The sequence below is a fragment of the Sarcophilus harrisii genome, chromosome 1 (assembly GCF_902635505.1).
Source record: "Sarcophilus harrisii chromosome 1, mSarHar1.11, whole genome shotgun sequence".
Lineage (NCBI taxonomy): Eukaryota > Metazoa > Chordata > Mammalia > Dasyuromorphia > Dasyuridae > Sarcophilus > Sarcophilus harrisii.
In genome coordinates this window covers 171,752,521-171,768,509 of record NC_045426.1, presented here as the reverse complement: position 1 = coordinate 171,768,509, position 15,989 = coordinate 171,752,521, and the positions used below count along the sequence as shown (strand labels likewise).

At 34.1% G+C, this 15,989-nt stretch overlaps 1 protein-coding gene across 5 annotated transcripts in view; it reads right to left on the bottom strand.

Annotated features, from left to right (window-relative positions):
- The window catches only part of RASGRF2 (Ras protein specific guanine nucleotide releasing factor 2), a 310,740-nt gene that overhangs the window by 120,247 nt on the left and 174,504 nt on the right, over positions 1-15,989 (bottom strand). The gene's annotated exons all lie outside the window — the stretch shown is intronic.

The window sequence follows — 15,989 nt, the reverse complement described above, 5'->3', positions numbered from 1 at the left end:
GCAATAAGTCAGCACAAAATTAGTAATCAAAAAACACTTGCCTATCCTTAAGGAGAAGTCAGTAACATAGGTAAGATTGGTCTGCTTCTTGTAAAATGCATTATACAAGGAATTGTAACACAAAATAAAGCACTTAAGACACTTCAAAATCCTGGATGGCTGCAGATATTCATAATTTAAAAACAAAGAAAAAAGATGTGTCTCCATTTTTTTCTTTCCCTCCCAGTTGGGAAATCTAAGTCTGGTCTAGATTCTGATAGAAATGTAAAGACAAATGAGCATTTCAAATGTGCTGTTCTGACTTGTACTAGGAAAAAAAATGACAAATGTACCCTGGCTTTGCCTCCCCTGGGAGGAGGATTAGCTTCTCCAAACAGTCTCTAAACTGCACTCTCTTTTACAATCTCCAATTTTCTGCTCTTTCCATTTAGCTAGCTATCCCACTGACAAGTAAAATGCAACTGATCCAAAGTAGGGATCGTTAATTATTTCCCTCACAAACATCAGTAACTTCTCTATGTTCTAGTTCCTAGGCCTCCAATTCAGGAGCCACCTTCAGTTTCTTTCCCTTTTTTCCACTCTCCATATTTAGCCAGTCAAAAAAAAATGTTCTCTATCATTTTCTAGATCATCCTGCCTATTGAGCTATGTAGCCCTGATCAGGTCCTAATTATCTCTCACTACTAATAGTGTGACAACATGTTATCCACCCTCCCCCTTTGAATTATCTCCCTGAAGCAAGAGAGGTGAAATCCATTGTAATGACTATCATTATAAAGAAGGATTCTATATAACCAAACTATTTCCCAGTAGATGACTCATAGAAATAGTGCTTTGTTGACTTATTTACTATTATTTCAAATAATAATTCTTTATAAGTGATTTTTTTCCTGATTGAGAACTGGAATGTGAACTGTTTATATTAGAACTATTCTGAGAGAAGCAGTGGAGGAAATAAGAGCAAACTGTATCTAAACTTTTGTGTACTTTTTAACTCACAATGATTAATTGCTTTTCAACCATCCTCTATTTATCTTTATTCTTTTACAATCTTCAATGCTAGAAGTCTCCACAACTACCACAATTTACTGTGACAATCATTCCAAGTCTTCTTTCCAAAAAATCTCCAAGTCCTTGGGGATTAAATAGGAGCACTGGGTTTTCCTCAACACAAAATTCAATACTCATTTATCATTTACAATACTTATCCAAAATATATTTACTAATTGATTAATTCAATGGGTATGTCATTCATTTATATGTAATGAGCATGTTTCATCCCTTTAGTTTTTATTGTATGGATTGTTTTGACAACTGCATATTGGAACAATCATAGATGTATTGACTTAGGAGGCATAAGACCCAGTTTCTAATCCAGACTATACAATTCCTTGAATAACTCATTAACATGAGTTAATATAATGAGTTTTTTCTCTTAGAATCAGTTTTATAGCAAAAAAAAAGTTTTATAGCAAAAAATAGCAATTATCTCCCAAAAAATGGAGATAATTCTTAAAAAGACAATGTGAAGATAAATAGTGATTATACCAAATAACTTTTTAAGAATCACAAGCTGCAATTCAAGTACTAAGCTTCATTATAAAAGTCCTAATTCCAAGGAATCACATTTCTGATTCTGCCCCGCCCCAACAAAAAATCCTATTCTGTCTGCCACATAGGCCGGTGAGAATCAAAAATAATGAGTAAAGTCATTTTGTTAATTGCAAAGTTCTATATTAAAGACAATATACATAGTAGAACAGGACTGGTCTTGAAATCAGAAGCATCTGGGTGCCTCTTCCTCTGTTAAAAACTACTTGTATGATATGTGATAATGTTCCATATCTTCTTAGTGCTCCAAGAAACTCTATATGATAGAGATTTTTAATTTTTCTGTGTCATATATACCTTTGGAAGAGTGAGAAAGCCTGTGAAAAACTTCTCAGAAGGAAGCCTTTAAATACATAAAATAAAATACATAGATTACAAAGGAAATAAATTTTAATGAAATATAGTTCTCAATATGTATATATTTTTGTAATTTTTAAAAATTTTATACTTAAATATAAAATTAGAAAAGAAAAAAAAACACATTGCCACATACATAGTAAACCATTAAGAGAGGTTTCAATATAATACAATAAATTTCCATTTCAAGAAAGCCTATATAATAAATACTATACATTTTCAAAGCTGCCCTCCTTTTTTTTTTTTTTTTTTGCTTTCTTGTTGGTTTTCTTTTGCTCTCTGCTGTGCACTTTTTATTTTATTTTATTTTATTTTTTCCCCTCCCACTCCCACCAATCTGAAGAGGACTTAATTAAGCATGATTATTAATCATGAATTAAGCATGAAGATATACATACATATAAGTGTGTGCATATATATTTATCTTTATATATATATTTATACACATATACATTGATATCTATAAACCTACACATATATGCAAGACTATATTTATTTCTCCTATTATCTGTTTCTCTGAGAGTGAATAATACCTTCTTTCATAAATCTAAGTCTTTTCATGTTTTTCTAGATCAACCAGCTCATCATTTCTTATACCACAGTAACATTCCTTTCTTGATTCAGACAGCATTTTCCTTAATAGGAGGGTAATTTGTGTGTTAAAATAATCAGAATGATGTGGTTATTAATATGTATACATATTTTAGAAATTAGAGGACCTCAAGCTAAGGACTCCTGTTCTAAACTATAGGTTATAGATGAGCTGTCAGTTTCCATGAATGGAGAAAATTTCCACATCTGGAGTTCCCAAGGTACAAATTGGGAGGTGGTGGGTGAGTGAAACAAAAACCCTATCAATGAGAACAATTACGATCCCTACTTTTATTATTTCTAACATTGTTTCTATAAAATTGAAAGTAATAATACAAAAAAGAGAGAAAGAGGACAACAAAAATCTGAATAAAAGTCAATGTGGTGAAAGGGATTTCATTGTCACTTCAATGTCAGCAAGGTCAGTGTCCAGGCTTCTCGCCAGCAGTAGACATTTGTATCATTGCATGTACATTTGTTATCTTTGTAACAAGCAGCCAAAAATGGATTGTGGTTTATTCAATCTATGATACAAAGTAATTTTGTTAAAAAAAAAAAATTCCAGGAGCTGTATTTCTGGCTCCTTGGGCAGGATGAAAATTTACTGTTTTTAATCAATTCTATAAGGTGTGGAGAGTACTAAATATAAAAATCAGGATCAAATGAAGGCCTGAAAGGCAGGGGATTACAAGTAGATAACATCTGTGCTGCTACCTATTTAATTTTATATCTAATTAAAGGTCCAAATCTAAACTTGATAACTTTGTAGTTGGTCATTCAAAGTTAAACTAATAATATGACTAGACCCTGCTGCTTATTTTTTAACTTTTATGAAGACAAAGTTATTCTTTCTTTCCTGATTATTCCATTTCAATCAATCAATTCTGCAGTTTTCTCTCAGGTTTATTAATCCTGCACCTAGAAATGACCAGGTTACAATCTGCTTAGACACCAGGTGCTCCACATTCTCTAAAATAAATACTCCTTATTACCAGGCACCTAGGGAAATTTCAGTTGTGTTAATTTATGTCCCTAGGACAGTCATTTAATCTGTTGGTCAAATTCCTAAACTGTCAATAAATAAATTCAGAATATATGTCTCTAAAAAGAAAAAAGGGAAATGAATTTTGCAAAGAAGAATCTAACTGGGAAGTGGCATGAAACGCTTTGAAACCATATTGACATTCCCTTTGAGTATCATGCCCTATAGCTTTCAATTTTAAGGAATACACTTTGCTAATATGACATTTTTCTTCTTGTTTACAAGTCCAATGTTCTCCCAGAGATGCAGAAATGAGAATTACACAATCTTATGAGAATGAAAACTACAAATAACTCAAAGAGGCAATTAAAGGACACAAGACATGTATGATTTGACCAGAGCGTGTCCAGGAGAAGCAACATAAAGGACATCACTGAGGACATATGTGATCAGGAAAAGATGGGCTGATCACACTCACTGAAAAAAGACAAGAGATGGAGAGTCCAAACTGTAAAATGGTACTTTCTGAAATATTAAAAGGAGCATAGGAAGAGTCTCTGCATGACTGAGTACCAAGATTGAAAATTTGACAAAATGAGAAGGCACAAGTGGGTTGTTGTAGGTATCAACAGAAGGAACATTCACACTAATGAAATCATAGACCTGCCAAAGTGGATCTACAGACACAGGATTTAAAGATCTTTGACCTGGAGCTGGAAGAGATCTCTGAGATGACCTAGCCTTAATAAATGACGTTCCTTACTCAAGTTCGCTCGGGTAATAAGTCAATAACTGTCAAAGGAGAGATTTAAACCTCAGTCCTCTCTTCCCAGAATAACCAGTCTTTCCATTGTAATATCCAGTTTATAGAAAGTGACAACTGTACTAATAGTTCAGCTGAGTCCAGCATTTGATTGCTGTCAAGTTACTTTATGTGATCCTTCCTAGAATGCATGAATCAGGTATTAGACATTTTTATTCCTCTAAAACATTTAAGACTTGCACTATATTTGTAGTAGATACTAGAAAAAAATTGTAGACTTGAAAGGAAAGTTTGCAGAGTCAAATTTATTTGATTTCAATCTTAAGCTGGACTAGCCCGAGTTAGATCTGATTCAGAACACTTTGTTACTTAAAAAAAATTCTGACATTCAAAGTCCTTCCCAAAATGACTCCAGACAGAAGCATAGTACATGAAAGTGCCAATGGCCAATAAACCAGTCTTTCTCTTCTGTAGTAGATGTTTTTGAGATATGAGATATTTGGACATTTTTATTCATTCAGTGCCAAGTGGATGAAATGCTGGGCCTAGAGTCAGGAAAACCCAAGTACAAATTCAGCTTCAGACACTATCTTCATGACCCTAGGCAAGTCATTTAACACCTGTTTGCCTCAGTTTTGTCATCTATAAAATGGGGATAATAACAGCACTACTTCATAGGTTATAAGGAGAAAATGTGATAAGTATAAAGCACATAGCCTTGTGCCTGGCTCAAAGTAAGCATTTTATAAGTATTAGTTAGAAATAATCATCATTGTTAGTATTAAACTCAAATTCATTTTATTGTTGTGATGGCCAACAAATCATACTTAATACTATGGAAATATAAAATGAAGAAGATACAGTCCCTGTCCCAAAGCTGCTTACTGTCTCTGAGGGATAGTTAGACAGGTAAACAGTTAACTGAAATATAAAAATGCAAAATAAAGATCATTTCCAAGTATGGGGAGTAGAAGTAGTGTTGAGAAAATATTCAAAGAGTTGGTAACATTTGAATTGGACCTTGAAGGATTCAGAAAATGTCAATGGATAGATAAGAAATGAGGAGGGAGACCAGATCAGTAGGAGAGAGGGGAGGCACAAAGATCAGTCAAAGGCAAGGATTCAGGCAAACATGGTACCTACTTAGAGAAGAGCAAGTAGTCTGGCTTGTTTGGAGCAAAAAGTACATGAGATAAGGCTGGAAATTTAGGTTGGACAGAGAGGAAGACAGACAGCCACAAAGAGAAGAGGAAGAAGAAAATGAAGGGGGAAAAGAAGAAGAGAAAAAAAGTAGGAGAGGAAGAAAACGTAAGAGGAGAAAAGAGGAAAAAGGAAAAGAGAGACAATGCATTTATTGAGCATTGCCTTGTGCCAGTTGTGCAAAGCAGTGGGGACCCAAAGACAAGCCCAAAAAAGATTTCCTATCCTTAAGGAGCTAACATTCTAATGAGGGAAGAAAACACATAAAAGGGAGCAGGGGGAGATTGATTTTAGAGAATTATCAGAAATCTAGGCACTTAATAGCCTTGGCCATATAGTGGGTAAGGTTATTGCTCAATAGGAAAAAGGAGAGGAGATAGATTTGGCAAGTTTTGGGAGTCTTAATCCACCTTCCTACTTCCCAAAGACAAATTAAACATTAAAATATCTCTTCTAACATTAATGCCCTAATTTCTGTTCATAAGGTTTTGAGGAATCAAGTTTCTGATCTTAGAATCAAGTAGCATATGTGTGAGAAATAATTCTTTTGGACCCCTACTCTATTCCAATCAATATCAATAAATGTTCCACAGGGGTACTGATTATAAGTTCTGTTTATTAGTTCTGCAGAATTGTGAGTGCAGATTATAAAGTCATTTAGTTAAACATAAGAAACTAAGTAGAGAATTTACACCTTTGCTTTTCCTTGTCATGGTGACCAAGCCAAGTGTGGTAGAAGTGATTCACTCACAGGGAAAGGCCTTCAATTTATTTTTGTTTCTCTGAACCATTCTTTCTTGTCCAACATTAGCAGATGACTCTTATGACCATATTTAGTCAGTGAAGACGCCCCATGCTTCACCCATGACCTTTACCTATTGTTATTATTATCTTTGGCTCTCAAGAGCAAGGTCTTATCAACCAATGCAATTTGGTATTTTTGCATTAAACTTTATAAATTACAAGCAAGGCCCTTGAAGAAGAGGGCATCTCAGATTGTGAGGAAGAACTAAGGTTGGAGGGAACCAAGGACCCTTCAATAAAGTGTCATGGCTTCAGGGCTCTGCCTCAATCTCTTATTTTAAATTGGACAATTTTAATCCCCACATCCATATACTTTAGACTGGTTACTTGTTGTATGATGCTGCAAAATCAGTGAAGGATTGACTAGATCCTCACTCCTTTGTTTTGTATGCTTCCTCTTGAAATGCTGAATAATTCTAAAAGTCTTGTTTATATTGTAGGGGGGTTCAAATTGGGACAATCTAACCTCTTGGGTTGCCAGGATGACAGCGGAAGGTGTTATGTGTCACAAAGGCAAACTTCAATTTTATCTTAAAATGATAATTACAATTTTTAAATCACTAATATGGCTTTACAATAGCTACCCAGGGAGGCTCCCCTCGGTTTGAAGAAGAGTATTTAGCCATTAAGCTCTTTCCTATTGCTAAGCAACAGTTTTGTTAAAAACCAAATTGCTCCCTGATTCTGGAGCAGCAGGAAAATAAAAATCTACTCAATTCTTGGAAGGGCAAGTGAATATGTAAGGAAAAGAATGGGTAGGTATCTTGAAATAAAAGAGGGATTTAAGCTATTTCTTCATTTCAAATAGTTAGCTAGATTTCAAAATATTTGGTGAGCATCTCACATGTAGTATGTTCCATTCCAGAGACAAACAAGTAAGCACATATTTGTTGTCACATTATTCTGGAGGGAAAAAAAACCCACAAACCGCAAATATATTACAAAATAAATTTGTATAAGCATTAATTTAGTCAAGATTTATTGAAGTTTTGGGGATATCAACTAATAGGAAATGGCAATATGTTTTTATTTCCCCAAAAGTAGCTCATTAAAATGAGGTTGCTTAAATACCACATAAGGAAGGAAGGAACTGGAACAGGTAATTAACTCTTTTCAATTTTTACCATTTAACTTCAAATAATTGTTGGGCTTAGAAAATTCAAGTTCATGTGAGAATCACAGAAATTGGCCCAAGTGATAAGCTAATTTGCACATAAAAGATCACAAAGGTTGGGTGTTTGGAGACCCAAGTGGATGCAAATGCAATATTTGGGGTTCAGATTAGGAACTGAATACTTTAAGTACATAGGTAGCATTTTTGACACAGCTGCTTGCTTTGAACAAGGCTTTAATGAGAGGAAAGTTATGGGAACTGAATTATGAGGTTTAAAAAATGGCATCTGGGAAAGGGTTTTAGATCCTTGGACCAGAGACAAAGGTGCAAAAATAGCAAGCTTTTGGCCAGAATGGATTGCATCTAGTAAAGGCCTGGGAAGATAAGGAAAAATTAATTTGACAGAAGATGTATGAATCTGTTTTTAACTAAAAAAAAGGGGGGGGAAGAAAATGTGATTGATATACCTTCAAATACCATAGGAAAAAAAAGCAGTAGAAAGGCACATTAGACACAGAAGAAAATACCTATGGAAAGGTATGATCCTGGGCTAAGATATCAACAAAACTACATAGAGTGTGGTTTTTAACAAAAGAAATTAGCAGAATTTGTATTTTATCCTGTAGATAATAAGAAGCTATTAAAGAATCTTGACAAGGAGAGTGGATTTGAAGAGAAAGACACAGAATGTAGGTAGACTAATTAGAAGGTACTATTAATAGGTGAAAAATCATAAAAGTGTGATGAAGTCAGAAGAAAGGAGATATTTATTGGGAAAGATAATGAATTTCATTTTGGATGTGTCAAGTTTGAAATGGGTCATCTTGATGATGTCTATCAGGCAGATAGTGGAAATAATGAACAAGAGGAAGAAGAGAAGGAAGAACAAGAAAAGAGAGTAAGAGAAGAGGACAAAGGAAAGGGAGAGGGAGAAGAAGAGAAAGACAGAGACAGAGAGAAGAGAGAGAGAAAAATAGAAACAGAAAAAAGAAAGAGATAGGAAATTCCCTGCATTCCTGCCTTTGATCTGTCCATCCCCTTCCTCACATGTCTAGATTATATACCTTACCTCCACTTCCCTCCAGACACAGTTTAGGCACTTCCTTTTCTCATAATCTCTATAATTATTAGGAGCCTCCCTCCCAAACTATCTTACATTAAACTACCTTATATTTATTTTGCATTTATTCTATTTATATTTGTGTATAAACATATTCATTTTTTAATAGAATATAAATTCCTTGAGAGCATGGCTTATTTTTTTTAATACTTTGGTATCTATATCCCCAGTACTTGATAGAATACCTAGTATATAGTAGATAATTAATGAATGTTAGTGTAGTGTGTTTTTTATTAGATTTTTGAATGGCACAAATTATTTTAAAGCTTTTTATTCCATAAAGCTGACATCTCCCTTTCTGAATTCAGTATAACTCATGTTCTAGCATCTCTCAAGCACTTACATCAAGTGGACTTGGTCTGATCCTGGGGGCTACTCCCAAAATATTACTATATCTTTGGCTCATTATACTTCCATCCAGTGTTCATGCTGGGAAATCTCAGAATATACTTTGGGTCTGGTTGCTATAAATGTAGGTCCCAAGATCCATTAGTTGCCATACTATGAACTTTACTGGTACAAAACAGCATTTATTTGATAGAAAATATAGATGTGAAGAACTCATAGGAGTCCACACTCAACTCAGTTTGTCTCTTACTTCATTGGGTCCCACAACACTACAGTGTTCTAACAGCTTAATCACTGCCTCCTTACCAAAGTCTTAGCAATACCCAATAGTCTGGGCTCATTTCTAAGGGAAACACACTTTGACACTGTTAGAAGGGCAATAATATTTGATTGATGAATATACATGTATATCACAGAATTTAAGAGACTGAAAAAAAACAAAACAGGGAAATCACTTAGATTATATGTGTCAAATTCCTGGCTACAAATCCACAAAACTCCTAAGTACTGCCCAAATCAGTTAAAATGTTTACCAAAATAAATAAAAATAATACAACAAATATAATGTTAATTTGTGGTTTCCCAAGTCAATATACTGCCTGCAGGGATTAATTTTTATTTGAGTTTGACACTACTAAACTACAGCAGCAGCTCCCTCACTTTACAGAAAAGAGGAAACTGAGAATTAGCAAGGTTAAGCACATCACAGTGAAGACTAGAAACAGAGGCTTCAAAGCTTAATCCAAGGGACTTTCTTTTGTACTCCACTGTATGTCCTCAGGAATATAACTTTGTTTATATAATTCCTGCTTTTTCAATTAGAACTTTACTCATGTCTCATATCACAACTATTTGATGGCTAAGACCAACTCTTGACTCTTCCTCTGGATCTCAGTGCTATTTTTTACCTATAATTCTGATTTTTCCTTCCCTTGATGGCCAGTAGCCTCTCTCACTATTAATGATTTATCCAAATGCTTGATTCTGTAGTTTCAGCCCAACCTGGGCTACTAGGACAGCTGTTCCAAGGCAGGGAGCCCCGGGAAGTTCACTCACCCCCAGGTGTTTTCTAACCTAGGCTGTTAAACACAGTAATGTAGGGAATTAATTTTTTCTCCCATGGAAGCAAAGAAAGCAATGACCAGATATAAACTCAGAATAGATAAATGACTTAAATTATGCATAGTGGTTTAAAATAGGTGAATAATCACCTTAAAGAGGCGAAATGGTATCATGGATCAAAGGTGACTGTCCTTGAAGTAAGAAAACCTGGGTTCATGATTTACCTCTGAATTACTAGCAATGCATTTCTTATCACAGCAGCTAGTTTAACTTTTTATCATACCAGGCAATTTGCTAACACTATAAATTTGTTGTCGATGTTGTTCAATTATATATGACTCTTCATGACCCCAAATTGGGGTTTTTCTCGGCAAAGATACTAGAATAATTTATCATTTCCTTCTTCAGCTTATTTTACAGCTGAGGAAACTGAGGCAAACAGGCTTAAGTGACTTGCCTAAAGTCACCCAGCTAGTAAGCATCTGAGACCATATTAGAACTCAGGTGTTCCTAATCCAAGCCTGGAGCTCTATCTGCTGAGCCACCTAACTACCATTTGACATACTGCTTAAATGAATTGATGGCGGGAGTGATGAAATCATAGATCTAACTCCTCCACAAAACAATGAACATTGCTAACAAGAATCTGACCTAAGACATATCCATAATCACTAATAAAAATAATAACTAGCCATATTCAATTAAAATAATCATAATCACATATCATTTATAATCAATTATAAAAAAGACTGGCAGCACTGTTTGTGCAGCTTTACTACACAAGTGAACTTCTAAGTGTTACACTTCTGTTTGTTCTCTTTGTATCTTTGTACTTCGTGTACTCCCTTACACGTTGCCCTACCCGAACAGAGGATCAGACTTGAGTCTGTGCCCAAGCATGGAGAAAGACAATGCTGGAAGGCAAGAAAAAAAAGCTTAATTTGAAGAGAAAGGGAGCCTAGGGTGGGGCACATTGACATCAGACTGGAGTCGGGGTAACTAATGAACTTTATGTGAAATTGAATAAAAAGGTGTAGACAAAATGGAAAATGACAAAAAGCTAGCCCATACATTAATCTCAAGATGCCTGAAATAAGATTTCAATAGTGAGGTTTACAGTCTTTGGACAAGGAATAAGCGTTACAAAGTCAAAATAGTCACATTTCTTAATTTTCAAGAGTTCTGTCTTTAGAGTAGTTCACATAGACTTAATGCTAATGAAGTCAATAAATTAAAAATGATGAAAATAGACTGGATGATATCTAAATCTCAAGAAACTTAAACCATCATTTTTTTAAATGGAGCAAATAGTCCCTTTTTGTTGTTTAACTCTGAAGGAATCAGCTGGAAAAAGCTAAATTAACAATCTCCAGGGCAATATTAGTCATATGATGAGCCAACCATACACTTCCTCCCAGGTGAAAATTTTTCATTGTCCCTCTGGTTTTGAACTAACTAAAAGAAACCAGTGATTAAAAATCAATATGAAAATTCTAGAGTCACATAATGGGAGAGTAATTCTCAAATACACTCACAGAAAATCTGGGGCAGCACAATTCTTATTGTTTAGAGACAAGAGAAAATAGATCTATTAATCAGAACATTAGAGGTTTTATTTTAAATTGTGGTGATAAGTTTTTACATACATTCTGGAATAACATCTGTCTTTATAATTAAGAATTTGCAAGGGTGGATGTATCTACTGAATCAATCAATTACATTAGATTACACCATTTAAAAAAACTGACAAGATGCTATACTCTCATACTTCTGTCAGCAACAATACTTCCATGGAGTCAACAAAACAGAGATGTGAAGTTGGTGTGAATAAGATCTAGATATTTCTATTGAATCATTGAATTCTATTGAATTGATTCTATTGAATCAATAACTCAAAGGCTTTAAACTGGATGTGATTAATTTAAAAGCTCTTGAAAGTTATCTAACATGAAGCGCCATTGTACAGAAAGTTTGTTCATACTGGATAAGGAAATCTGGCTATGTCCTGTGGGATTTGAAGTATTCAGAACCCCAGTATCAAAAGTGAGAACCCATGTTAGCTTGATTTAAATCCCTAAGTTTCCTTTTATTGAAGCCATTACAGCCCCCAAAATTTTATTTATCCATGCCCTATACGATTAACATAAAATAGCAAATCGGTTTAGAACCTAATCACCTTATTATTTGGTGACAAATCCTCCAGCAAAGTCTCTGAAAAGTGTTCAACTCTGGGGAGCTGCTGGGAAGGAAGAGAACAACTTAGTCTGCTCCCTGGACCTTGACTGGAGAAAAACTTCAAGAACTTTAGAGAGCTGGAGGATTTTGACTTTTCAATTGGTGTTCTCACAGATTCTCTGGAACAACAATGACTGGTAGCAATGTCTATAACCAGTGAAGAACAAATTAGACATACTGGGGAAAGGGAGCTTCAAGACTCTACAAAGAGTTTAGCAGAAAGCTCCAATATGACCAAAGGGAAATTTAAGTTCACTCCTCCAGGGAGAAGAAAGGGATTTCTAATGATCAGGAGCTATGAGTTACCCCTTTGTAAGGGAATTCTGGAGCCAGCTCCAAACTGCTTGATTTACACTTTGGAAATAATCAGATGGTACAAGTAAAAACTTGATTTACTGTTTGTTTTGTTTTGCATTTTTTGGGTCTAGATTTAACAAAGTGATAGAGAAAATGTTAATAATGCAAATTAAACCTAAAAGTGTATCATGTATACATTTTTTTCAAAAAGCTGGTTTCAAATATTTACTAGCATACCACTGAGTCTTTACCAAATGTTCTATTTAATATTGAGCCCATTTTCCCTGGATTCTTTATGTACCAGTGCACAAATACAAAACAGACTTTTGGGGAAATGTTTAGTACCACCTGTTCTTTCTATGCCATCTTAACAAATATTCCTTTTAAAAAAAGTTAAATTTGGATAACTGAGAGTAACTGATAATCATGGTGGGATATATGTAGGGGAAGTAGATTTGGGGGGAACTTGTTAATTATCCTACTTGAAAACTACCTCCTCTTTCCAGACATCAGGGCTTCTCATAAAAAACCTCTCTGGGGATCCAAATTATCTGGAAACAGGTGGGAGTTGAGCTAGCCCTAGAGGATGCACTCTACAAATACACACACACACACACACACACACACACACACACACACACACACAATTCACTCAAGGAATTACCAAAAGAGATAAGATGCAGTGTTATATAGAAAAAGTATTCTATGGGGCCTCAGGTTATTGATTTGTAAAATGAGAGTGGTAGATGAGATGATTAATTTTAGATTAAAAAACAATGAGATTTTTTTTTAATTTTGATTTTAATTTTTTAAAGTTAAGAAAAAACAAAATAAATCTTACATACAAAGTAAAATACAGAGGATTGTGTGGGAAACAGAATCTCAGAGCACAAGCTTGCTTTTCCCTTTAAGTATATAACTTTAAGCTATCCTACTTCATCTGTGTTTCCTTCTGTCCTTTAATCTGTTCTCTGTTCATTTTTAGACTGTTTCAATGATCCTACCTACACATAGAGGACATGCACCAACCCCCACTTGTATTCACAATCTGGGTCCCCAGAGAGGGGCTACTATCTCTTCTTAGGATTTTAGGGAAAGTTCTGGGAGGTGGTTTTATTTTTGGCAACCTATCATTAGTATTCAAATCAAGCTCTTCTGACTCCAAGATCAATATTCTTACCAGTATGTTTTATTATCATTCATAACATATCCAAGTCAGATATATTTTTGGTAATTAAAATAATTAATATTAGATCTGTTTTTTTCTAACTGATTTAATAACCACTTTCTATATTAGATGAGTCCTAATATGTTCATAAAGTAAGGCCAAAGTGTCTGACCAACCATTTTTTGGCCAACTGTTTTTCTGCCTCAATAGAGATGGACTTCACAAAATACATATACATATGCGCTTAATGTTTTGTCTCTAAGCCCAGCTCATCCCAAGATCTACCTGAGGAAAAAAAAACATAAAATTACCTGATATTTCTGGATAAAAAGCCAACAGAAAACCTACCATTTCTGTTCTCTCTAAGCAATTATTTTTTTCCTCTCATTTTCCTATTCACACACTGAATTCAGCTTAATCCAAAAAATTTTTACTTTTTAATTATTTTATGACCTTTACTTTGATTCCATGCTAAGGAGACAGATGTTTTAATAGGGACCTGATCCTTGAAGGTTCATAATTTGTTAAAATATAACAGCTACAAAAGTTTATAAAATAGTCAGTGTGCAGTATTTCACTTAATACTCATAACAATACTATGGAGGTAGGTAGTACAATTATGATTATAGAAATGAAGTAACTGAGGCTCAGAGTTTAAATGATTTTTCAGAGATCACAGTGCTAATAAAGATAAAGTTGAGATTTGAATTCTGGATTGTTGAGGTATTTTTAAATGTGAACTAAAATGATTAGATAGTGGGAAATGAAGAAGAGTTAACACAAATATCTGAAAAGATTATGTTTTGTGGCTCCTAGAAGCTTTCTGCTAGGCCACACAATCTGTAGTAATCAGTAACTCCTTTAATGACTCATAGATATCTAATTCCATCAAGTTTTGTATTAACTTAGGTGGAAGTTGACTACTGGCTGAGATATCAGTAATCCAAATTTTTTAGGAAGCAATTACAATTAATTAGTTTATTGTATTTTGGTTACAAAAAAGAAAAAAGAAATCAATTTTGGAAGAGCAGAGGACTAACACTGACAGCCCAGTATGATAGGCTTCTCAGCTCTTTTTCAAAACTATGATTGCCCTTCTCTCCTTATCCCAATTGGGCCAAGCAAAGGGGTCCTTTCCAAACCCTAATTGCCTGAGTCTCTATGTCCCAGAGAACTATTGGCAGGAAATCTTCTTTTCTCTAACTTTTAACATTCAATGAACTTTTAACATCAATATATTTTTTTTAATTTACTTTGCCTCCCCACCATTCCTTGCTTTTCTTTCAGTGATTATTTCATCTGGGTTCCAGATCTTTGCTTCCTAACACCAATGAACTCTTTTCATAATTGATAACTGGTCAGTTATCACAGCCATTTATATAACATGGCAAGATGGCATGACAAATGGATATTTAAGAATCCATGTGATTTGGAGAGAGGTGGTATTTCAAAGTGGGGGATATGCAAAAGTAAAGAAAAGTCTGAATTAAGGCAGAGGCAAGGTAGAGTTACTTTTACTCTGATCTTCAAAAAAACAAAAGCAATATCATAGGGGTCTAATATGCTCATTCAATTTGTGAAAATTTTAAATCAGTTTTATATCAAAGTTTTGAAGTTCAATCCTTTATGTTCCAGAATTTGATGGGGAAAAACTTCTTATACCTCAGTATATCCCCTCAGTAGATGAAATCACTTTCACCTCAATTAAGCCAAAAATTAACAACTGCTGAATATTGTTGATTCTCAAAGAATAAACTATTTAAGGAAGTTCTCAGGTCTGATTTGTTTTTTTATGACAAGATGGTTTATGAGTACGGAAGGCAAAAAGAAATCCTCAGTCATTCACAATGTCTAAATAGCTATTCTATGAGTATAACAAAGATTCTATTATTATTTAATGAAGTCTTTTCTTTTTTATTGAATGGTAAAATGAAAGGAAAATAATAAATGTTATGACAAATTAATTTGATTCTTAGTGCATCAATAACACTATAAGCTGCGTTATTTTGGTTATTTAGGAAAATAAGTTTGAGAAATACAGAGTTCATTAAAAAAAGTCTTTGTTCTGTTTTTCTATATGAAATCCATATAGTTAAGTGATCATGAAAATGAATTTAGTCAAACTCTAATCTCTTCAATTCCAAAAGAATTTACATAAACACTACAGTGGCCCATATTCATCAGAAAAATCTTTCTATTCCTGTTTAATTTGGGGGAAATGTACACAGGTAATACCTATTAGCTTCTAATGGGTGTCAAATATAGAAAATCAAAGGCTTGTGAAAATGAACTCTGTTATTTTAACTGAAAATTGTCTAATTTTTAAACTTACATAAG